Source organism: Anoplolepis gracilipes, chromosome 12 (genome assembly GCF_047496725.1).
Source record: "Anoplolepis gracilipes chromosome 12, ASM4749672v1, whole genome shotgun sequence".
In the NCBI taxonomy this organism is placed as follows: domain Eukaryota; kingdom Metazoa; phylum Arthropoda; class Insecta; order Hymenoptera; family Formicidae; genus Anoplolepis; species Anoplolepis gracilipes.
The window spans coordinates 291,584-317,555 of NC_132981.1; the positions used below are offsets into that span (position 1 = coordinate 291,584).

At 41.9% G+C, this 25,972-nt stretch overlaps 1 pseudogene; it reads left to right on the plus strand.

Moving 5' to 3' along the window:
* Positions 1-937: 937 nt before the first annotated feature.
* LOC140671989 (uncharacterized) lies at positions 938-10,766 on the plus strand (annotated as a pseudogene).
* Positions 10,767-25,972: the final 15,206 nt, after the last annotated feature.

The window sequence follows — 25,972 nt, forward strand, 5'->3', positions numbered from 1 at the left end:
TAGAATATAATTATTCGTTCGTAGTTTAAAATTTTGCATGGAATAATATAAATATGGACCAGGGAATATTTTCATAACACACACACACGCACGCATGCACGCACGCACACGCACACGGGGGGGGGGGTGCAAAGGGGCCTTTAGCCCCCCTCCCGCACCCACCTCGTCCACCTTGCTTTGCGTGAAAAGCTACAAACTTATGTAAACTTTGCTTTGTCTTGCAACGTACATGCGAAACGAGGTGGACGGGATAGGTGCGGGAGGGGGGCCAAAGGCCCCCCTTGCTCCCCCTCCGTGTATGTGTGTGTGTATTATGAAAATATTGAAGATATATATGAAGATAAAGCAATAAATATGGCATTTTGAAATGAAACATTTTTTATTTATAACTTTCTAACAAAGAACGAGCGACGGCTAAAACCTTTTAAACGTTACTCAGGACAGTGATCTTGATAATATATATCAAGGTCATTAATTTCTGAAAAGGTTGACCTTATGTGAATATTTACCTTATATCCTATTTTTATAACTTGTTATTCAATAACTTCTTAAGACTTGCCCCTCCTTAAAAGCATTTCTACATTCCATTTCCATAATAGCTTTGTTGATTGGTATTGAAAAAAATTGATTTTTTGCTCCAGTAGCTATTTTAGACATTTACCATTATTTTCTGTTTATAAAATTATTTTTTGGTTACTTCAAATTTTAGAATACCTATTTTAATATTTTGTGGTTTCTCTATCATCACAACACACACAAAATACAAAATTATTATTATGTTTTAATAGCTTAATTTATTTTGCCTTATTATATTTTTACAAGAGAAAGTAAGACATGACATAACTATCATAAAAAGACAATTTTATTAATTACGAAATGTATTATTTTTTATATATAATGAAAGTTTGAGATATATATTTAATTTTAATATTTCAGAATGGTGCAGTTAAATCCATACAACGTAATGCTTTTACTTTTTGGAACTTTTACTGCTTTGAATTATCAACAAACTCCGATAACTTTGCAAGAAAGAGAAATAAAAAAAAATTGAACGTATGCTGTTAGAAATAAAAGGTGAAAAACTTCATTTAAAAGAGGAAGAAACATTAGATTTTTACGATAAATATGAGGTTCCAGAAGCGGAAGAAGTTGATTTATTAGAGGCAAATGAAGAGAAAATCTATCTCCCAGAAAAAGTTATTTGTAATGTTATGTCCTGTCGGCTCCACGTTTCTTCCTCTCATAAGAATTAATTGATAAGCGATAAAGAGAAGTCACTCGACAAACAGACCGTTCTTGTCAAATAACACTTTAAACATTACACGATTTTCGAACAAATACAGAAGGAATCGATGATGAAACACATTACGGTTCGTCACTACGTAGATTAAATGATGACCGCCCAATTAGTAATAAGGAAAAGTTGCACGATAAATAGACCGTTCTTGCCACACCGTAACTCAAATATTTAGACACGATTTCTAAACGAGTACAGAAGGGACCAACGACAAATTATCAATCTCTTATGTAACCGAACAATAAACACAGCTGAGTAAATTCTAAGATTTCCTAATTTTCACGAGCTCAGCAACGATCAAAACAAGGCGGAGAAAAAATACCTTCGGACCAATCTCAATACGTGGTCCCGCCCAACACGCCTCAGGAAAATTATATAAAAAGAAAGAAATTCGAGAACGCTTAGAAACATTATTCTTAACACTCTTCAAGCACTTAGAACTTTTCAAGTCAATCATCTCAGAAATTCGGCGTCGATAGTCAGTAGTGTTGTACCAGTAATTTCCCTCGGAAACTTAACTTTCGTTCGGGCTCTCCTTTTAACGCAAATTCGAGTGGGAGTCATTTGACCACATTACATTTGACCACGTTACGATTGACCACGCGTTGCATTTGACCACATTATGATTGACCACGCGTTGCATTTGACCACGTTGCGATTGATCACGCGTCGCAATTGACCACACGTCGCAATTGACCATGTTGCGATTGACCACGCGTTGCGATTGACCACGTCGCGATTGACCACATAAATATTGACCAGCTACGTAGTCAAATGCAACGTGGTCAATAATAACATGGTCAATTGCAACGTGGTCAATTGCGACGCGTTGTCAATTGCAACGTGGTCAAATGCAACGCGTGGTCAATCGTAACGTGGTTAAATGCAACGTGGTCAAAAGCAAAGTGGTCAAATGCAACGTGGTCAAAAGCAACGTGGTCAAAAGTATCTGTGGTCAATAACAACGTGGTCAATTGAGACGCTCCCCGCAAATTCAGTGTATGATCCACGAGCACAACCCTCAACGCTCAGCTGCAGAACAACACCGAGACGAAGAGAACACCACGAAACTACCGAACGTAAAACTTCACCAAAATAGTAAGGCGAACTTAATTAGATAGAATCAGAAAAACACGCACACAGTTTTTTTTCTTATTACAACAAAAATAAAATATGTAATCTTTCCACCCAGAACATAAAACTTTAGACTCTCACTCTCCCTTTCATTATTCTGGGTGATGACCTCCGTACTTATGTAACACCCGCAATTAACACACACACGTACTCACGCAAACACAAATTAGAGAATAATTATAATTCAATTACAAACACATGTATACACATATTATATACACACATTTATAACCAAACTTAGCAATAATTTGATGTAATATACTTTCAAAACTATGAATAAATTTATGTAATATTAAAATTCAATTCTCTCCGTGACTTCTAATCCCTCTATCAGTTGAAAGCATCGGTTGAAAGATCGCACTTGATCCTATCCGCATAATAAAGATTAATTTCCTTTACCAAAAAAAGACCTTTTGACGAATGTCCAAAATAATAAGTAGATAGATAGATAGATAAATAGATAAGTTTGTTTATTGAGAGAGAGAGATTCCCTTTGGGGTTTTCAACTCTTACAAAATTACCTTAAAACTAGCTTAACCTAACTTATCACTAACTTAACCTATCTCCTGGGGGGCCTGCGACCGTGGGCAACCCTCTTGGCTCCCTCCTGCTCGCACCTCCCCTTATACACACACACACACACACATCTCCCTCCACCGGACTTCTGCTTCCTTCCTCTTGCTTGTTTCTTTCATCTTTCTTTCTTAACTATTCTCATCCCCTCGAACCATTCTCTCCCTTCTTCTACTATTCATTCTCATTCTTTCCTCTTTTTTCATTCTTTTTCATTCCACCATCCCCCCTATAACCCTCTCCTTTTCAATTTCCCTCATCCATCCCTCTCCCTCTCCTTCCTCTCCTAAAACTCATCTCACATTATCCTGCCAACTTCCCTCTCCCACCTTCCACTCCTTGCATCCCTCCCACACATGCTCCCATGTCTCCGTCTCCCCTCCGCATATTCTGCATCGTCTTTTCGCCTCCTCTTCCCAGTATTTACTCTCCTTTATCTTGCTCTCCAATCTAAACCTCACCACCCTTTTCCATCTGCTCTGCTCCCATCCTTTTTTCAGATACCCCGGTATCCCTTCCCCCTTCACCTCCTTGTACCATCTGTTAAATTTTGTCTCCTCCATCTTTCCCCTTCTTTCCTTCCTCTGTTCATCTCTATCCCTGTCCTCTATTCTTTTATACCAATCCTCCCCCTCTCCTCCTTCTCCTCCATCACTCTTATCCCTCTATCCTTAAAAAAACCCTCTCTTTCCTCTTCCCACTTTGAGCCCACTTCCCCTGTCTTACTCCTATCCTTCATCTCCTCCATGCATCTCCTCGCCAGCTCCCCTCCCTTTCCCTCCCTCAACCTTTTCTCAAAATCCCATGCTCTTCTTTCCGCTCTCACCCTTAGTTTCTCCCTCTGCAATTCTTTTCTCACCATATATCCCGGCGTCCTGATATCTACTCCAAGAACCCATCTTAGATATCTCTCTTGTATCCTCTCCATCCCCTTCCTCTCTTTCTATCCCCATATCTCCACCCCGTACCCTAACACTGCCCAAATCAACCTATAGAAAAGCCATATCCTCCTTTCCCAGTTCCCTCCGAACCTCCTCTTTCCTATCCCCCATACCTGTCCCATTAACACTGCCGCCCTCCTAATTCTATTTCTCACCTGTGCCTCCTGACCACTGTTTTTCTGTAGCGTGTACCCTAAATACTTGTACTCTTTCACCTCCTCCCCTTCCACCTCCAACTTATCTTTGTCATTCTTCTTCCCCTCTTCTCCTAAATCTCATAACTTTCGTCTTCCCTATGTTTACCTCCAGCCCCTTTCTATCCAGCCTTTTTTTTTCCAGCCTGTTCATCATACTTCTCATCCCTTCCTCCTCCTCCGCAATCAACACCAAATCGTCCGCATATGCTAATGTGTACACCCTCTTTCCCCCTAGCATCACTCCTCCCCACTTTACTTTCCCCATTTCTTCCTCCAAGTCCGCAATCAAGATATTAAACAACATTGGACTCAGAGAGCATCCCTGTCTTACTCCCTTCCCAGTCCAAAAACTCTTCCCCATCGCCTGTCCCACTCTGCTCTTTGTCTCTCCCATTATCTTCTCTATTCTCCTTACCAGTTTTTCTCTTACCTCTCGTCCTCTCATCGATTCCAACAAAACCTCCCTATTCACTGAATCAAACGCCGCCTTTAAATCTACAAATATTGCCACCATCCTTCCCTTCCTTCCTTCCAGTTGCCTTCCTATCAGATAATTCAACACATACGCATTGTCCATCGTTCCCATCCCCTTCCTAAATCCCGTCTGATTTGGAGACACTATCTCCTTCTTCTCTACCTCTTCCCTTAGCCTTTCTGCCAACACTGTCGCATAGACTTTATACAGCGTTGGCATCAACGTCACCCCCTGTAGTCCCCCACCCTATCTCCCTCCCCCTTCTTTAATAATGGTATCACCACCCTCTCTCCCCATTCCTCTGGCCATCCCTTCCCTCCCCACACCTTATTACAGAATCTTCATGCTCATCTCTCTAATTCTCCTCCCCCGTACTTCCACACTTCCCCTGGTATCCCATCTATCCCTGCCACTTTTCCATTTTTTATTCTCCCTATTATCCCCCTAATCTCTTCTATCCCAATCTTTTCCTCATCCCACTCCCCCTCCCTCCTAACCCTGTACCCTTTGATCACTCTACTCTCTACTCCTCCTTGCAACCGCATAAAATACTTTCTCCATTCCTCCATCCCGATCTTCTCATTCACTCTCCTCTTTTCCCTCTTCCTCTCCATATTCACTAGCTCCCACACCTCGCCTTCTTTCTTAACCTTCCTTGCCTTCTTCTCCCATCTTTCATTCTCTTCTTTTTCCTCTCACACAACTCATTATACTCCCTCTTCTTACTCTTGTATCTCTCGCCCCCTTCCCTACGCCACTCCCTCAACTTTTTCTTCACCTCTTTTTTCTTCTCCTTACATTCCTCATCCCACTATCCTTCCTGCTTTCTCTCTCTTCTTCCTCTTCTCTCCTCCGTTTCTTTTATCGCCTCTTTTATTCTGTCTTCCATTTCGTCTCCCATCCTCTCCCTTCTCCTCCCTGTTCTAACTCCCCCGACCTCTCCAACACTTTTCTAAACCTGTTCCTTCCATCTTCATCCCATATCCCCTTCCCGCTCCTCCCTCCTTCTTTTTTCCCTTCCTTTTGTCTTGATTCTCCTCATCCATATTTCTAAAGGGTGATGATCTGAATCTATCTTATCCCCCACTTTTAATTTCTTAACTTTTTCCTCCACCTCCCCGTCCCCTATCACGTAATCAATTACTGTATCTCCCTTCCCCCCGTAAATGTAAACTCCCCTCTCTCATCCCCTCTTACCCTCCCGTTAAGTATTCCCATTCCCCATTCTTCCAGAAATTCTATCAACTGTCTGCATTCCTTATTCCTCTTCTTATCTTTCGATCGCCTTCCCCTCTCCTCTTCCTCTCCCCCGTCCACTCTTCCTCCTCCTCTGCTGTTCTCGCATTGAAACTCCTCCCTATTAGCGTTTTCACTTCCTCCTCTTCCTTTCTTATCCACTTTTCCAATTCCCGTCATCTTCCCCACGCCCTCCCCCACGTACACTCCTAGCACCCTCCATTTCTCTTCCCCCTATTTCAACCTGCCCATCATCATACCCTTCGTTCTCTCCTCTATCTTATTTCCTTTCTCTAGCCACTCTCTATTTATACCCATCAACATATCCCCCTTTAGTCTTCCCCACCCTCTTTGCTACTTGTATCTCCCATTTTAACTCTCTTGATAATTTCCTCTTCACCCCCTCCCAGCCCTTCTCGTCTACCCATGTCTCCGATAACACTACTAACATCCCATATTCTCAAACCTCTCCAGAAATCCTCGTCTTTCTTTCTCAATCCAGCCACATTCCAAAACACCGCTCTCCATCCCCCCTCCTCTCTTTATCATCCTTCCCATTCTCCCTTCTCTTCCCCTTCCTTCTCCCTCCTGTTCCCCTCTTTGTCTACCCTGCACCCTAATTTTCTCTTGATCCTCTCTTCTACTCTTCCCCTTTTCATCTACCAACCTTCCCTCCTCCTCTTCCCATGTCCACCACTTGTCCTCTATCATTATCCTCCCCTACCCCCATCTTATCTTCTTCCCCGCATTCTCCTCCTTTCTCGCAATCTCCTCCAGTTTCCACCTCATCCTCCTTTCCTTCCATGTCCAATCATCTAATATTCTCTCCTTCCTCCTCCTCAATCCATTCTTCTTCCTCCATATCTTCCTTCTCTGCTCCTCATCCTCCAACCTTACTAATACCATTTCCCTGCCTTTCTCTCTGTCTCTCCGTAGCCTTTTCACCTCTTTAACCCTTTTTTTTTTAACGTCTGGAAAATGCTTTACGCATCCCCTGTGGAGCGGGAACTCCTCAGGGGTACGTGGGACTCCCCCTATAGACGGGGTATACCCACTAAAAACCAGACGGTGATTCTCTGCGCTGCGGTTGAAATGAGTGAGCCCTGGGTTCGCTTTTGCATTCTACCAGGACCCACCCCCGCATTTTCCCCCCTGATGTTCGGGGAGGAACTCCATCCCATGGTGCGCCATTGAGAATAACCTCAATGGCGCCACCATTGGCGACGTTGCGGAACCATACACAACGCCACCTCTTCCTTGGGGTCAAGGTGTAATGGGGGAGTAGGTGTTCGCGCACCTGCTCCTCCCTTGACCCCGGAGAGGGGCGGGTTATTCCCACCCCTCACACTATGGCCGCGGATGTTAGCGGCCCTTTTGGGCGAGGGAGGCTAAGAACCCTCCGTATTCACGGCCCCGGTCGGATGTTTGGGAGGGAGGGAAATATTAGGGGCAGGCAAAACCTGATCCCCCTCACCCTTACCCCCCCGGAACTGTCATCCGACCCCTTTCCTGGCTCTCTTCAGTCTCGATGGGCCGGAGAGAGTCGGTACTGGGGGCAAGCCCCCGATGATCGCCGCCGTCGCGCCCCCGCCGGGAGAGGAGCACACAGCTCCCTCTCCCAGGGCGTGACCGCAATCACCTACCCCGTCCTTACAAACGGGACAGCAGGGATGCAAACGGCATCCCTCTATTTTGTGTCCAGGGGATCCACACCTGTAACACAGGTGTCCCCTGGACACATTCGAGGCGCACCCGGAGCCCACATGCCCCAACACGAGGCATTTGTAGCACCTGGGAATCCAGGTGCTACCCATCCGTGTCCAGGCCCGGGCACCCCTGCTCCTACCCTTGAGAGTTGAGAAGACGGCCCTGTCCTCGCAAGGCTTCGCCCCTCCACCCTCAGAAAGGGAAGGGGTGGTTTTATCACCATTCCCTCCCCTCTTCTTTTTCCTCCTTTTAGGGCCAACTGGCCCTCCGTTTTTTACGACCAGGAGCCCCCTTCCGTCTCCCCTCCATCCGCATCCCCTTGCAGACGTGAAAGGGGAGCGGTCACAGTTGGCGGTATTATCGCCAGCTACACCTCTTTCCTTATCAAGGCGCCGATCCTTTTCCAATCCGTTGGGAGAAGGACTGACGCCTCCCGCCGCATCGCCCTTATATCACAGGGGACCTCCCTCTGTGAGGGCATTTGTGTGGAGGAGGCAGACTCCTCCACACCCTTCATCACTTCAGTGGTGTCGGACAAAGCCTCCACCATCTCTACCTCCGCCATCGTCGGGAGAAAGATTTCTCCCTTCGAAGCGGGGGCGGCCATTCCGGCGTTGTTGGCGAACTCAGCAGAGGAGGTCTGCGACATCGCGTCGCGAGCTTCCCCCCCAACTGAGTCGCCACCTCCCTTATTGGAGGTGAGGCCTGGACCTCCACCTCCCTGATGGCGGTTCTCCCACCCGCCATCTCACTTTTCTCAAGAAAGACCGCCGTCGAGAAAGGTCTAAACCTTTCGGCGATCTTCCTTCCTTCCACAGCCATCACCTGGAAGATTTCTTCCAGCGATGAACTGTAGCCATCCAGGATGACCGCCGCAGTATGCAGATGCTCCAACATCTGCAGACAGCGTTCTCTGTCTGTGCGGCAGTCTTCATACGCTCCCCAGCCCGGTCAACGATGGTTCTCGCGTTCCCAACCGAGGACTGAAAAGCCTCTCCATTGGTGAACTCCCCGTTTCGGCCAAGACCTTAGCGAAGGAGTCCATCTGTGATATCACAGCGGACGCCATTTCCCCTAGGGATCCTGCTGGCAAATCCGTAGGTAGCCCATGGCATGATGACGACCCGGAGGGGGCTGGGATGATACCCCCTCCGTACCGTTGTTCGGTATCCGAACCGAGCGGGACTTCTTAAAATGCTTCGGCATCCATCAGTCTTCGACGCACTCTTAGCACCCTTCGGGATCACGCGGAGGTTGTGAGTCCTAGAACCCGACAACCACACCGGGATCACTCTCCGGGTGAGCCCCCCCACCACGTCAAGGTGGTGCGTCATCGAGGGGGCACCTCTTTAACCCTCGCCTCTCCTTCTATATCTCTTATTATCCCCTCTACCACCTCTTTTCTTTTTCCTTCTTTTACTTCTACTCTTATTATTATATTACTCCTTCTTTTCTCTCTATCCTCCATCTCCATCTTTCTTTCCATCTCTTTCATCCTTCTCTCTATATCTCCTCCTTCCTCTCTTCCCTTCCCTCTGTCTCTCTTCCTCCCTATATCTCCCTCTCTCTACTCTCTCCACACACGCTCGTCACTTTCGCTCTCCCTCTATCACCCTCACACACTCTCAGACCTCCTCTCTCACTTTATCCACCTGTTCACCTCACTTTTCACAGCCTCTTTCTCTCCACGTCTCACTACTCAATGCACCGGAAGCGGAAATCCCGAAATAACAAGTGATATCGATATTCATTATCGTTCACTTGTTTTTGGACCTGATAATTCGTTCGACTCGAAATCTACATTCTAATCCGTACGGTTTCAAGAGCTGGTTGTTACGCCCTTCTTTCTAACTCATCCTTCCCGAGTCTGGACGTAACAGTAGTTTTATTGAAGCAACAATATTGAATGACTATAAGAGGCAAGCTGTGGAATATTGAAGGAGCGGTAAAACTAGACCAAGATCGCTTGAAGGAGTTAAACAAAAATTTAAAAAAGTTACATCGATACGGCAATTACGACGATGGGAAAAAAATCATTGAAGGTGGTAGTGGGTTGGAAAAATTAAAAAAAATTTCTAAATACACAATTAACCATTTTAATGAAGCACTTGAAAGAAAAATCATCAATCATGATATTGATATCGCTCGATGGGCTTTTCAAGCACAAGTAAAAGAAAATGCGCCAAGATTCAAAGCCTCAGAAACATGGGTAAAAAGATTCAAAAAAGCACATAATATTGTGTCTCGGAAATAACAAAATTCGTAACAAAAAAATCTGTGCTACCAAAAGCAGACTTGGAAAATAAATGCGATACATTTATTACAAATGTAAAATATTATATTAATCGATATAGAGTGGAAAATATTTATAATTCGTATCAAAGTAGATTTCAGTTAGAATTTCACTCAGGTTGTACTTTAGCCGAAAAAGATATAAAAAAGATAGAATCTATATAGTACAGTCTGTATCATCAACCACGCATAGCTATACATATAATTCAACCGACTATTTCGGCTGATGGCAGATTATTATCACCTCTCTTTATAGTATTAAAAGAAGTTACAGGAACGTTTGGTCCAAGAGTACAGGAAACATTATTTAAGGCGCCTAATATCTTTGTTATGACTTCAATATTAGGTAAATTAACATCAAATTATGTAAACATTTGGTTAAAGGAAGTATTTTTTCCGAATGTCGGACCACAATCAGTACTATTATTAGATTCATGGAGTGGACATTGTCCTAACATAATTTCAGAAACTAAACCAGATTCTGCAACAGATATTGCTTTCCTAACTATTCCCGTCGTTACAACGGGAAAAATACAGCCATTAGACGTATACTGATTTTGGTTGTGGAATAATTTTATTAAATACTTTTCTGATACTGTTACGTTGTTAGATTTTGTTTTGGATCTTCATGCTAGAAATAATATCTTAAAATTACAATCATTAATGCACTATCAGATCTCGTCGCCTAGGTTTCAAAATTTATTTAAATATGCGTGGTTTCAAAGTGGATACATGCAGAATAGATTGACAGAATTTGAAACACCAGTATAATTTTGTTTTTAAAAAAAATTCTAAAGTAAAATGCGATATTTATGGCAAAACAGCAATAATAACTTGTTCTTGGTGTAGAAAATCGCTTTATATAACACATTTTTTTCCATGAACATCATCTTTGTAATGAATATATGTCATAAATGTAAGACATATACATTTATATACATAAACTAATTCTGTATTGATTTCTTTAAAAAATATGTTTTCAGTTACTGATGAATACTGATAAAGTTTTTAGCAGTTTTTCTTATCCATGCAATAAATGTTGGTATTCTTTTACTTCTGTCTAATAAAAAATTCTTATTCATATGAAACTACGTTAGTAACAATTTCAATCCCAATATATGCACAAGAGACAGTTATTTAATGTGCCACAACTAAAGAAAGAGCGCAACAATTTATAGCGCAGCGCCTATAGCACAAAGTTATCTTGTTTTCTCAAAATTGATTCATGGAATCCATATACTATTATACATGGATGGATTTTGGCTTTTGATACTCTTTAATTTTTGTTCTTACAAAATTTTTAAAATTTTGCAAAATAAGGGATGGGGGTGGTAAATTATTAAAAAATTTGATAATTCGAAATATATAAGGCTCCAATATTTACAAACACGTAAATATAAACTTGGCAATGAGAGCCATGCGCGGATGTTAATGCGTAAAATTTCTTTAGAAATTAATTCTTTCGCGAAATTTGAATCGTGCACAGGGCACATAATTTACTTGGTGTATTTTACCAAGAAATAGATTCTCATTTTTGAGAATTCTCTAACTCCCCTAAAGAGATGTAGACGAGAAAAAAATACAAGGCGAAGTCGCTGAATCGGGAATCGAACCCGAGTCTTTCGCTTGCTGGGCGATTGCTCTTACCGCTGAGCTATTCAGTTTCACACCGATATTTCTCTTGTCTATTTGTTTATAAACCTATTGATTGATAACCGAAAAAGACGATTTTAGCCAGCGTGAATTTAATAATTCGAAATATATAAATATTTACAAATACGTAACTATAAACTTGGCAATGAGAGCCATACGCAGATGTTAATGCGTAAATTTTGAAAAAAATTTGACATTTTAAAAAAATATAATGACACTAATGTAAAGAGTACAAAATACCATAAAACTTTTGTATGAAACATTTTTTCATATATCTTATATTTTCAAAGATATTCGCTAAAAACGAAATTCGTTATTCTTCGAAGGGTTGTTTCAACCCCTAAACGTTGAGATACGCTGCTAAAAAAAATATAAGTCTAATATTTTTTATGCTCTACAACATATCCGAAGGTCATTAAAATTGGTGAGGGACACTTCCAACTGTTCCCTTGTCAGTATCGCACTCTTTTATACAGAGCGGTACCGAAGAGTTTCCCCATTCCGAAAATCGAGTCAATTACTTGACGAAATCACGGATCACTTGATTTTTGTCGGCGCGTTGGTGGAAGGTAAACCCTGCGCATTCTGGCTTCGACTTTCGAGACGATAACTTAGAAAGACAGCCCCGCAATTAAACATGTATCTGACCGTTACGGTCTCTGCGTCGCTTATTATTATCATTACAATACTTATATTGCCTACAGCTCGGACATCCTAACTTTTGGCCGTCCCGGTCAAACATAGAATTAAACGAATAATAGCTAATAAATTATTATCATACCTACAATAAATAAAAAGTCGTATTGTCATATAACGGAACGCCGTTACTAACGGTCTCGGGGGCCGAACGGCCGCACTCTATTTATTGAGACTCAGCGCCTATGGGCACAGTATAAGTAAGAACAGTAAGTACACTCTGTGTCGATACCTTTGATCTTTATGACAACCATCTGCCATATTGTTGATTGTGTAAGGGCGCTTTAATTTGAATAATAGAAACTGCTTGACAACTATTATTGTCCAAATATATGCGCCAAATGTTTTGACAATGCTTGAATAGATTTACCATTTATTTTATTAATTATATTTTATTTAATATCAAATATGATTAATATAATTATGATATCGTTTTATTAATATTATTAATACAAAATAAAATTATAAGAATAAATAGATAGATAGATACATTTATTCCGGGTCCAGCAGGTTTCCGGGGTGTTTTCAAGGAACACCATACCCTTTACAATCTCCTTTCTCTTATCCAAACATACAGCATTTCATATTTACACTTTACATAATTATACTCCCGAGATTCTCCCTGAATCTCTATCAAACCCCTTCCTCATCCTCCACTTTAACCCTCCCTTTTTCTTCCCCGAACTTGGCCATTGTACAGCCTTACAAACTGTTTCCCTCTCCTTCCCTCGCACCCTACCCTTTCTCTCTCAACCCTATTCATCCTTTCCTCCCCCTTACTTTCTCCCTGTCTCTTCCTCTCCTTTCTCTTCCGAGCTCTCTTCCCTTTTCCTCTCTTCTTTCCTCTCACACTCTCTGCCCTTTCTCTCTTCTCACGCCCCTTTCTTCCTACTTCCCTTCTCTTTCTTCTCTCCTCTGGATTCCCTCTGTCCTCTCCGTCTCTTAACAATTGACTCTGTGTCCATCCTCTCTTCCTCTCAGCCATCTTCCTCTTCTCTCTTCCTTCTTCTCGACTATGATATCCCTCTCCTTTCCCTCCTCTCTTCCTTCCAAACTAATAGCACCTTCTCCTCTTTCTGATCCATTTCTCGCCTCTCCTTCCCTCTATCTCTCAATCCTTTCTTTCTTTCTCTCAGACATACTCTTCTTCTATCCTCTTGCCTCTTTCCTTTTCCTTTTCTTCCTCCTCTGTCTCCCATCTCCTCTCTTCTTCTACCCATCTCCATCTCTTCCCATCCACGCTTAGTTCCCTGCATATCGCCATCACTCTCCTGCCTCTCGCTCTTTCTCTTCTGCCTCCCCGATCCTCCATTTCGTCCTCCTCTTCTCCAACGTCAGGTCCTCGTCTACTCCCACACCCCAGTTTCCTCTAATTTCTCCTTCCCTAGCACCTCATCCCTGTCCTTTCTCTTCTCCATTTCTGTCAGCATCATCTACGTTCCGTCCTCCTTTCTTCTTTCCTCTATCTATTCCATCCTTAACTTCTTGCCAACTTCCCTCTCTACAATCCCTTTCACAATAAACCTCCTCTCCTTCTGATCCCCTCCTTCTATTCCTCTCCATAAAACGTTTCTCTTCCTCTTCTTCCTTCTTTCCTCTTTTTCCCTTCTCGCTCTCGCTCTTCTTTCCATTCCTTATGTTCTTTCTCCTTTCTTACTCTCTCCACTCTTCCCTCCATCCTCTTCCAGATATTCTCCCACTTTTCTTTCTTCTCTTTTTCTTCCTTTTTTTTCTCTTTCTCCTCCCTCTTCTTCCCCTTGCCATTCCGCCGCTCTTCTCTCCTTTTCTTCCTTTTTTGCCTTTTCTCTCCTCTCACACTCCACCTTTCCTTCCCTGTTTTCTCTCCTCACCTCTAGCTCTCCGCAAATCTTCCTTACCACCACTAACACTTCCCCCAAGCACTCCTTCAACTCTCTCATCTCATTCCTTATCCCCCTCAGCTCCTCCATCTCTCCCTGTCCCTTTTTCCTCATTTCCTCTCTCTTTCTTCTTCTTTCACGTAACACTTGCACTTCTAACCTCACTGTTCCTCTTTTCTCTCTCAACCTGACACCGTTTATGCTTTAGCCCTTTTTCTCACCCCTATTATGATCGATATCTCCACCATCTTTCTTCCGATATCGATCTATCGGATCCATCTCTCGGTTTTGCATCTCTTTCCACCGCTTATCGCCACCTGTCGTCCGCTGCCGTTACTCCACTCCCCTTTCCCTCCGCCATGCCGCCCTTCTGCTCCGCTCTTCCGTACCGACTTGCCTCTGCCGTCTTCTCCTTCCCCTTTTCACCTCTTGGCTCCATTCTCATTCTGACCATTTTTCCTTCTTTTCTCTTCTTCTGTCTCACTTCTCACCAAATTCATCCTATATTCCTCTACCAACTTCCTCCGTCTTCTCGCATCCACTCCTTTTCTCCTCGCTCCACCCTCCTCTCGTTCCTTCACTTCCCAATTCTTCCACGTCATCCTTCTCCATTCTCTCGTTCCAATTTTCTCGTCCTTATATTTCTTTTCCCTGCTTGACCTTTTCCTTCATTCCACTTTCACTCACAGCACTGTCCTTCCGCTCTCCCATCTGTCCTTACTTTTTATTTTCCACTTTCCCTATCCTTCTAAAAACCTCAAAAATAATCCGATTTCTTAACTCGCCCATTTTCTCCATCCGCCATCTTTATGTAATCCTATAAGAATAAACATTATATATATTAATTAAATATTAAAAGCAAAAATATATAGTTGGACACATTTAAAGTAAAAAAGACATTTTATTTACATATAGAAATATAGAAATATATTGATATATAATCGATAAATTATACATGAATAAATTGATACATTTATAAGTATAAATATAAATACTTCGAGTAGTAATATTAATATCGATGCTATTATACTTTTTGGAAGATGTTAAAATTGATAAACATTGTTACGTCCACGGGATCGATATACAGGGTGTCCCCGAATTGGCGGATCAACTCTCGTGGGTAGATAGATCGTGTTAAACTGAAGAGAAAAATCTTATATCATTTTGCTAAATTCGCAATAATTAATGAGATATAAATTAATAAAGATCGGCCAATATGTGCCAGGATAAGCGCGCGGCACGAAGAAGCCTCCTACTTGTTACTTGATACTAGGCGCGCGGCGAGACAGTAGGCGGAGCGGTCTACAAAGGACATACAAAGGACGTACAAAGGGCGTACTTAAAGAGACACGTACAGTGCGTTCTGCGTTTACGGCTTGCCGCGCGCCTAGTATGACGCGCGGCAAGCCGTAACAATATTAAGGTGAATATCTGAATATAATTTTTTGTAGATAGATAGATAAATAAATGTTTATTTAAATTGGGCCCCTTGGGGTTACAATTCTAAATTACAATCTCATCTTCGACCATTACTCTTATATCCTAAAACTTAACCTAAGTCTTAACCTAAAACTTAAAATTATCTTAAAAACTATCTTACAAAACTACTCTCAAAACCGCTTCTACCTCTCCTCCGGGACGCACCGTGGCCTCCCTCCTCCTGCCACCATGCCCCCCGAGGGTTTGCACATACACACATACACACACATCCTATCCAGGGCTTCCGCTTCCTTTTGCCTTCCATATCATACTCTCATGTTTCTACTCCCCCCTTCGCCCCATCATTCGAACTAACACTCTCACTCAAAACAACCTCTTTCACTCTCTCTCCTAAAACCTCTCCCTTCTCCTTCTTCTTCTCCCTTATGCCCTTCTCTTCTCTCCCTCTCTCCCCCTTTCCTCTTTATCTCTATCTCCCTCATCCACTCCTCCCCCTCTCCTTCTTTCGCCAGCACTCATCTTACATTTTCCTGCCAGCTTCCCTCTCTCTTCCTCCATGTCCGGCATTTCTCCCACACATGCTCCCATGTCTCCCTTGCCTCTCCACACAACTTGCATACCCTTTTCTTCTCTTCCTCCCAGTATCTACTTTCCCTTACCTCTCCCCCCAGCCTAAATCTCGCTATTCTTTTCCACCTGTTTTCCTCCCATCCCTTCTTCAAATATTCCGGTATCCCTATCCCTTTCACCTCCCCGTACCATCTGTTAAAACACGAGTTCTTTATCTTATCCCATCTCTTCCCCCTCTGTAATTTTCTTTCCCTCTCCTCTGTCCCCATACCAATCTTCCTTCTCTTCCTCTTTACTCTCTATCTCCTCTATCCTCAACCCTCTCACCTAAAAAATTCCTTCCTCTCTCTCTCCCATCCTGATCCCTCTCCTGCCCTCTTTCCCTCGACCATAATCTCTTCCAAACACCTTCTCGCTAGTTCGCTTCCTTTCCCTTCCCTTAGCCTCTTTTTGAAACCTCGTGCCCCCCTCCCCGCTGTCACCTTTAATTTTTTTCTATGTAACTCCTCTCTCACTAGATATCCCGGTGTTCTCCCATCCACTCCCAGCAGCCACTTCAAATATCTCTCCTTTGTTCTTTCCATTCCCTCCCTTTCCCCCAACCCCATATTTCATTACTGTCCACATCAGTCTGTCAAACAGCCATAACCTTCTTCCCCAGTCCCCACCAAACCTCCTCTTTCCTATCCCCCATACCTGTCCCATTACCGCCGCAGCCTTCCTAATCTTATCCCTCACCTGCGTCTCCTGCCCACCATTCCTTTGCAGCATGTATCCCAGATATTTGAATTCCTTTACCTCTTCTAGAACCCTCCCTTTCCATCTCTAGCTCATTTTGGTCATCCTATCCCTCCTTTTCTGAACCTCATTACCTTGGTTTTGGAGACGTTGACCTTCAACCTCTTTCCATCCATGTATTCTTCCAACCTTCTTATCATGCTTTTCATTCCACCTTCCTCCTCCGCCACCAAAACCATATCATCTGCATACGCCAGCGTGTACACCTTTCCTTCCCCCAACCTTACTCCTTCCCATTTCACCTTCCCCATCACCTCCTCTATATCAGCTATCAATATATGAAAAAGGATGGGATTCAGCGGGCATCCCTGCCTCACTCCCTTTGCTGTCTAGAAACTCTTCCCTAATTCCGTCCCTACCCTTACTCTCCCCTTCGTCTCTCTCAGTACTTCCTCTATCCTCCTGACCAGGCCTTCCCTCACCCCCCTCTCTCTCATCGCTTTGAGGAGTACCCCCCTGACCGAGTCAAAAGCCGCCTTCAGATCCACAAACAGTGCTACCATCCTCCCTTTCTTTTCCACCTGTCTCCCTATGAAATAATTCAAGACATAGACACTGTCCATCGTCCCCATCCCCTTTCTGAAGCCCATTTAGTTCGGTGGTATTAGACCCTTCCCCTTCACTTCTGCCTTCAATCCTCTAGTACCGCCATGTATATCTTGTATAAGATAGACATAAGAGTCCTCTCTTCTTGCTATCTCTTCTAAATTCCATTTCATTCTCCTCTCCTCCCGTGTCCAATCCTCCGTGATCCTTTCCCTCCTGACCCTCAAATTCCTTTTCTTTATCATAACCTCTCTTCTTTGCTTTTCATTCTCTAATCTTGCTCATATCATCTCTCCCCTTTTCTCTCGTTCACCTGCCATTCTCTTTACCTCCCTCGCGTTCACTTCCACTCCTATCGATCTAATAATTTCCTCTACCGCTTCCCTTCACCTCTCCTCCTTCACCTCTACACCTCTAATTATGATGTTTCTCCTCCTGTTCTCCCTCTCCTTCATCTCAATTCTTCTTTCTATCTCTCTCACCTTTCTCTCCACTCCTCTTTCCCCTCTTCCTCTCTTCCCTTTACTTTTCCCTACCCTCTTTGCTTTTCTCGAGTTCCCTAATTTTCTCTTCAAGCCGCTTTATGCACTCCCTCATTTCCTCCCTCTCCACTCTCCATCTCTCCTCTCTTTCCCTAAACTCCCTCCTCATTATCTCTATCTCCTCTCTCAATAAGCTTCTCTGCTCCCTTATCCCCTCTTTGACCTCCTTCTTGATCTCCTCTTTTATCTCTCTTAGATCCTCCCTCATCATCTCCTCCATTTCTATTCTCCACCTCCCCATCTTCTCTAACCCTCCCTCCCTATTCTCCGTCGGTGATCTTGCCGTCTTCCTACTCTTACTGAAGATTCCCTCTCCCCCTTCCTCCCTCGGATCCTCTCTCTTTCTTTTTAGAAGCTCCTCTTTGTTCCCACAGCTTCCCCTCCTTTCTCTGCCATCCGTCAACTTTCCGAACTTGCTGTTCGCCATTTTATTTTCTCGCGCCATTTATCTCTCCCAGTTCCTATTTCTCAGTCTCTTCTCTATATACTATACGCTCCTCGCCCAACTGTCACTCTTCTCGCCGTCGAGTTCTATCTTTGTCTTTCCTCTTGCCTAGCCCTCTTCATCCGCCTTTCCTCTTATTTTTTCCTCACTTCTGCTCAAACCCTCTCACCCTCTTGCACACTCACTCAACTAACTCACTCTCTAACACACTTCACACACAGCTTAATCGGCAGCTCACTCTCACCACGTGTCACTATCTTACGCACCAGAAGCGGAAGCCTCTATAATTTTTTGTATTTCTGCCATAATTTATGGCAGTAGAAGTTATCTATAAAAATTAAATATTAATTTAATATAATTTTATTAATAAATGGAAAACCAACAATAATTAAGAATATATTAGATTTCTTATACCTTATATATTATCATACACAGTTGCATGATGCAGTTAACGTGCAGATTATAGTAATTAATTTATTATGCAATTTACATGCATATCAATAATTAAGTATACATATAGTTCATATCACACGCTTAAACATGATTAAACAAGCTTTTGTTAAAAGGAAATTAAATATTGGTTAAAATATAATGAAATATACGAGAATATATATAATTCTTCAAAAATTATACATTATAAAATTTATTACAAGTATGTAATTAGATAATAACATAAATATTAATTGTTAAATTATCAGACAATTATATTATGCGCAAATTTTAAACTATGTATATTATGAAACATAATATTATACATATATACATATGTATAACTATTATCATACAAATATTATGAATATTAATAAATATGAAGATTAATATTAATAAACTTTTATTTATTATGTAGAATTGTTATTTTTTATTATGTTTTCTTTGTTCTTTGAAATCTCGATTATAAAATATACGGATTCTAATATAAAGTTTAATTAAATAAATTTTCGGAAAATTATTACATGGACGAGAAAATTCTATTTTTGAAAGAATAGATGTCAAATTTTGCATTATATTAAATTGTTTAATAATAAAGAAATTTTCAAAAAATTTTGTATGTATTTTTTAAATATATTGTAGAAATAGAGAACTTGGAATAAGCAAACAGTCAAATGTAAATAGATAGATAGGTATATTTATTGATTCCCCTTGGGGTTTTCAACTCGATACAAAATTTCCTTAACCTAACTTACCGCTAAACGTATCTTAACTTAACCTAACTTGTTTTTTGAAGGGCTTGCGATCGTGGGCGACCCTTCTATGTCCCCCCCCAATCGCATACCCTCCCTACACACACACACCACCCTCTTTCCGCCGGACTTCTGCTTCCTCTTGCCTTAAAAACTTTATTTTCCTTTCTCTTTCCCTTCCCCTCGATTCCATTCTCTCCTTTCATCCTACCATTCACTCTCATTCTCTCCCCCTCATTCATTCTCTCTCCTATCACTTTCCTCCCTCCCATCCCTCTCTCTCTCCACCTTCCTTATCCATTCCTCTCTCTCCCTCTCCTCTCCCAGAACCCATCTCACATTATCCTGCCAGCTCCCTTCTCCTCTCTTTCACTTCCTACAACCCTCCCATATATGCTCCCACGTCTCCTCCTGCCCTCTACATAGTCTACATTGTCTTTTCCCCTGCTCTTCGCAGTATCTACTCTCCTTCATCTCCCCCCAATCTAAATCTAGCCACCCTTTCCTATCTGTTTTCTCCCCATTCCTTCTTTAAATATTCCGGTATCCCTTAACTTTTTTATACCATCTATTAAATCTAGCCTCCTCTATCCTTCCCCTTCTTTCTTTCCTCTGCCTCTCTTTGTCGCTATCTTCTATTCCCTTATACCAGTCCTCCCCCGTCTTTTCCTTTTCCTCCATCTCCTTCATTCTTATCCCTCTATTTTTAAAAAACCCTTCGCTTTCCTCCTCCCACTTCGACCCAACCTCCCCTACTTTGCTCCTATCTCTTATCTCTTCTAGACACCTTGCTAACTCAACCCCCCTTCCTTCCCTTAACCTTTTCTCGTAGTCCCATGCTTTTCTTCTCGCTTTCACTCTTATTTTCTCCCTCTGTAGTTCTTTCTTTATCATGTATCCTGGTGTCCTGCTATCCACTCCCAGTACCCATCTTAAGTGTCTCTACTCTAGTTTCTCCATCCCCTCCCTCTCTCTCCATCTCCATATCTCTACCCCATACCCCAATACCGTCCATACCAGCCTGTCAAAGAGCCATATCCTCCTTCCTCAGTCCCTTCCAAATCTTATCTTCCCTATCCCCCATACCTGTCCCATTATTGAAGCTGCCGTCCTAACCCTTTCCCTCACCTGTGTCTCCTGTCCCCCATTTCTCTGCAGCGTATATCCTAAATATCTATATTTCTTTACCTCTTCCACTTCCTTCCCTTTCCATCTCCAGCTCCTCTTTGACATCCTTCCTCCCCTCTCTCTCCTGAACCTCATAATCTTCGTCTTCCTTATATTCACTTCTAGCCCCTTTCTATCCATATACCTCTAGCCTATCCATCATACTTCTCATTCCTTTCTCATCTTCCGTCACCAGCACTAAGTCATCCGCATACGCCAGCGTGTATATTCTCTCTCCCCCTAACACAACCCCTCCCCACTTTACTTTTCCCATTTCCTCCTCCAGATCTGCAATCAATATATTGAATAACATCGGGCTTAGCGGGCATCCTTGCTTCATTCCCCTCCCCGTCCAAAAACTCTCCCCCATTCGCTGCTCTATCCTTACCCTACTTTTTGTCTCTCCCAGTCTCCTCTATCCTCCTTATCAGTCCTTCTCTCACTCCCCGCCCTCTCATCATTTCCATTACTATCCCTCTATTTACTGAATCAAGTCCATGCATAATGCCACCATCCCTCTTCTCCCCTCCAATTGCCTCCCTATCAGATAATTCAATACATATATTTTATCCATCGTCCCCATCCCCTTCCTAAATCCCGTCTGATTCGGCGGTACAATTCCTTTCCCCTCCACTTCTTCTCTCAGTTTTTCCGCCAGTATTGCCGCATACACAAGATGTATTATATAATGTTGGCATCAGTGTCACCCCCCTGTAGTCTCCCACTCCCTCCCCCTTTTTTACTATTGGTATTATCATCCCCTCCTTCCATCCCTCAGGCCACCCATCCCCTCCCCATACCCTATTACAAAACTCCTATGTCCACCTCTCTAACCTCCTTCCTCCGTACTTCCACACTTTCCCTGGTATCCCATCTATTCCCGTTGCTTTCTCATTCTTTATTCTCCCTATCACTTCTCTAAATTCTTCTAAGTCTATCTCTTCCTCCTCCTCTCCCTATACCCCCTTACCACCCTTTCCTCAACTTCCCCCAGCAACCTCATAAAGTGTTCCCTCCACTCATCCATCTCGATATCTTCAATTACTCTCTTTCTACCTCTTTTCCTCTCTTTATTTACTAATTCCCATACTTCCCCCTCCTTAATTTCCCTTGCCCTTTTCTCCCATTTTTCATTATCTTCTTTCTTTTTCCTTTCACACAACTCCTTATACTCCTCCTTCTTTCTCTTATACTTCTCCCCCTCCCCTCCTTCCTTTCGCCAAATCCTTAACTCTTTCCTTACTGCTCTCTTCCTCTCTCTACACTCCACATCCCACCAACCTTCTTTCCCCCTATCTCTTCTTCCCCTTCCCTCCTCCATCACCTTTATTGCCTCCTTTATCTTTTTTTCGATTTCTTCCCATCCTTCATTCTTCTTGCTTCTTCGTTCTATCTCTCCCAGCTTTTCTCTGAACTTCTTTTTTCCTCCTCATCCCATACACTTCTCCAGAACCTCTCTCTCCTTTTTCTCTCCTCCCTACCTCTTCCTTCTCCTCTTATCCCATACTTCTATCGGGTGATGGTCTGAATCTCTCTTATCCCCCAACCTCTCTCTTCCCCTTCTCCCCCTTTCTCTTCCTCTCTTCCTTTCTTTTCAGCCTTGTTCCTCTCCTCACTTACCCTACTCCCTAGTTTCCCCCTTGTTCTTCCCCTCTTCTCCACCCTTCCTCATCTATCAACCCTTCCTCTTCCTCATCTCATTTCCACCACTTATCCTCTATCATCGTCCTCCCGTACCCCATCCTTATCCTTCTTTCTGCCTTCTTCTTTCTTGCAATCTTTTCCATTTTCCATCTCATCCTCCTTTCCTGCCATGTCCAGTCTTCCAAAATTCTTTCTTTTCTCCCCCTCAGCCCACTCTTTTTCTTCCATATCTCCCTTCTCTGTTCCTCATCTTCCAGCCTCACTAACACCATTTCCCTATCTTTTCCCTGTCACCTCCTAGTTTTTTTACCTCCTTTACCTTCACCTCCGCCCTTATGTCCCTTAAGATCTCCTCCACCATCTCCTTTCTTTTCCCTTTCTTAATCTTCGCTCCTCTTATTATATTCTTCCTTCTCTCTTCTTTATCTTTCATCTCCATCTTCCTTTCTATCTCCTTCACCCTTCTCACCATCTCCCCTCTTTCCCCTTTTTCCTTCCCCCCGTCCCCTTCTTCCCCTTTTCTAACTCTATTACCCTCTTCTCTAACCCCTTAATATAATTTTTTAATTCTTCCTTCTCCTCCTTTCACCTCTCTTCTATCCCTCTTAACTCTTTTCTCCACCCCTTCATTCCCTTTCTCATCATCCCCTCCATTTCTTCCTTTCACCTCCTCATCATCTCCTCTAACCCTCTCTCTTCTTTCCTGTCCGGAGATCTAGCCGTTTTTTTACTTTTAACAAATATCTGCTCCTCATTTCTCTCCCACTCCTCTCTTTTCCTCTTTATCCAATCCTCCATATTCCCCTCGCTCCCTCTTCTCTCCTTTCCAAGCTTCCCGATTCTCCCTATACCTTCCGCCATTGATGCTTTCTTTTTCTCGCGCCTTTCTATTTTCTCCTAACGCCCCCTACGTTCACGCCTTATCCCCTTATTATCCGTCTTATCCCTCTGTCTACTCCTTCCTCTATGCCTGAGCTCTCTATGCCTCCTTCCTCTTGCCCACTTACCCTTCTTCACTATTCTATTCTCTATACCTAATTGTCACTATTTTCCTTGCCTGATGATCCTCTCTTCCTCCCTATATCTCGCTCCCTCTGCTCTCTTCACATTCACCCGTCACTCTCACTCTTCGTCTTTCACCCTCACACACTCTCAGCCCTCCTCTCTTACTATAACCTTTGTACACTTCACTTGAAGAAATCTCTCACTCGCCACGTATCACCATTGAACGCACCGGAAGCGGAAGTCCCAAACGGCCAAATGTATTTTCTATTTTATCATATACTCTAAAATAGCTATATAATTTTAAAGTATTTAGATTACTACTTTTTTTCTAAAAGTAGTAATTGGCATGTTTCACATGTATGCTTTATAAAACAGCGTTTTAATAAGTATCCACAAATATACGTAAATGCATTTTCTTCCGTTATTGGCATAGAGCGATATTCATAGTTATCTATTTCTAGATTAACAGAAGAAGCATTGTTATCAATAGCTGTCTGAATTTCCAACATATCTGTTTCATCAAAGTTTGTACATTTAAGTAATATTTCATCTTTATCAATGTCACAGTTTCCTGTATTAACCTGACAATAATTTATACAAAATAATTTTTTAGTAATAATTAATATTGCCAGTGATGAAATGATTCGGAAGGTTTGATATTTAAGCGACCAAACTGGCAGAAATAAGCTAAATTCATTTATTCAAAGTTAGAACAAGCTTTTTATGATGACAACGTTTCGATCTTTGGTTTAGGTTCTTTTCAAGTCTAAAACGTAAAAATCAACAATTTGCATAAGAATTGACATAATACAGTATTAAATAACTTTAATAATTATTAAGTTATGTTTGTTAACATTTATCTTACTCTAACAACAGAGCTCGCAAATGAAACGTATCTTTCAAGACGTTAAAAAATTAAAGCGTTGTAAGTTAAACGTCACACGTACACGTCAAAAAGTAGACTAAGCATATCTTCGAAAACAGTGACAAACAAAACGCGCCTGAGATCAAAGTTCTTTAAAAATAACTGAGAATGTTATTATATAAATCGGGTTTAAATTTTTAATGTCTTTTTTTTAAATTAATTGTTATCATAAAACTTAATAAAAAACATTTCTGCAATTTCTCTTTTTTAATATGCTTTTCACAATGCAATATTGTCGGTGTTGACCAGTTAAAATTATGCATGAAATCTGTCCTATGTTTGCTAATGACCGAATGATTGCTAGCGTGCATTTTTATGTTATTTCTGTGTTCTTTTATCCGTGTGTTTAAATGTTTTTTAGTTTGTCCGATGTACGTTGCGTCACAGTCATTGCAGTCAATTTTGTAAACAATCTCAGTCCTATCAAGTAAATTCTGTCTATCTTGTAGCGCGCGAAGTTGGTTGAGCTGGTATAACACGGCGGTGTGAAATAAAATAAGGCGGCATTACATAGATATAAAAAAAAAAAAATAATAAATGGACGTTATACAATTTAAAAAATATAAAAGATTCTTATAAAATTTGAGTTGTGTTTATTTGCTACAAATTCAGAAGTGGGATATAAGAATCTAGTACTGCTATGTGCGTACGAGACGAATACTGCTGTGTGCATATTAGCATTGCTGTGTGCGTGCAAAAGGAAGAATTTATTGAAACAAGTATTGCTGTATGCATACAAGGAAAATCTATTGTACTAGTTGTGACAAAATGGATGCAAATGCGCTTAGTGTGATACAATTAAGAGATATTTTACGACAACATCAATTGTCTACGTCAAGATGTAAGGCTGAACTGATTGCAAGGATACATTAGGCAGATCCTTCTGGGGCCTGGATTGGGGACTGAAGTAATTCAACAGCAAATATTTGAAGATAACTCTGAGGATGGCGATCAAGAGGAGACTGTACGAGCAAGAGAGATCATTCCGGAAGGTGATAATTTTTTTCAACGAGAAATTGAATTATTATCAAGAGAACGTGAAATAATGCAAAGAGAGATCGAACTATTACGTCGGGAAAATGATTTATTACGAGCGTCACTAAGAAATAGCCCAAGAAATAGTTTGTCTACAGTTTCCCGAACTACATTGAATATCAAGAATGTCAGCAATCTTCTCAGTGAATACAATGGTTCAGGCGATGATTTTGAACGTTGGAGAGCTCAAATTAATTTACTGAGAGATACATATGAGCTTGATGAAAATGCTGCAAAAATATTGGTTGGGTCGAAATTGCATGGGAAAGCAGCCGATTGGTATTTTTCTCTAGTTGAACATTTGTCGATGAAGGTGGATAGACTTTTGGAGAAAATAAACACGATGTTTAACCAACTTTTAAACAGATTAGAAAGAAAATCGAATGTGGGAAAAAAATGAATTATTTAGCGACTACTGCCACGATAAAATGATTAAAGGAAATAAAGTTCCAATTGCAGAAGAAGAAATAGTTGATTATATAATCGAAGGAATACCATCGAAGACATTAAAAAATCAAGCGAAGATGCAATCTTTCAAAAGCATTTCAGCGAATTAATTTAAAAGATATCTTTCAAACTCATCGTAAAAATTCTAAGAACTTCAAGTCTAATAC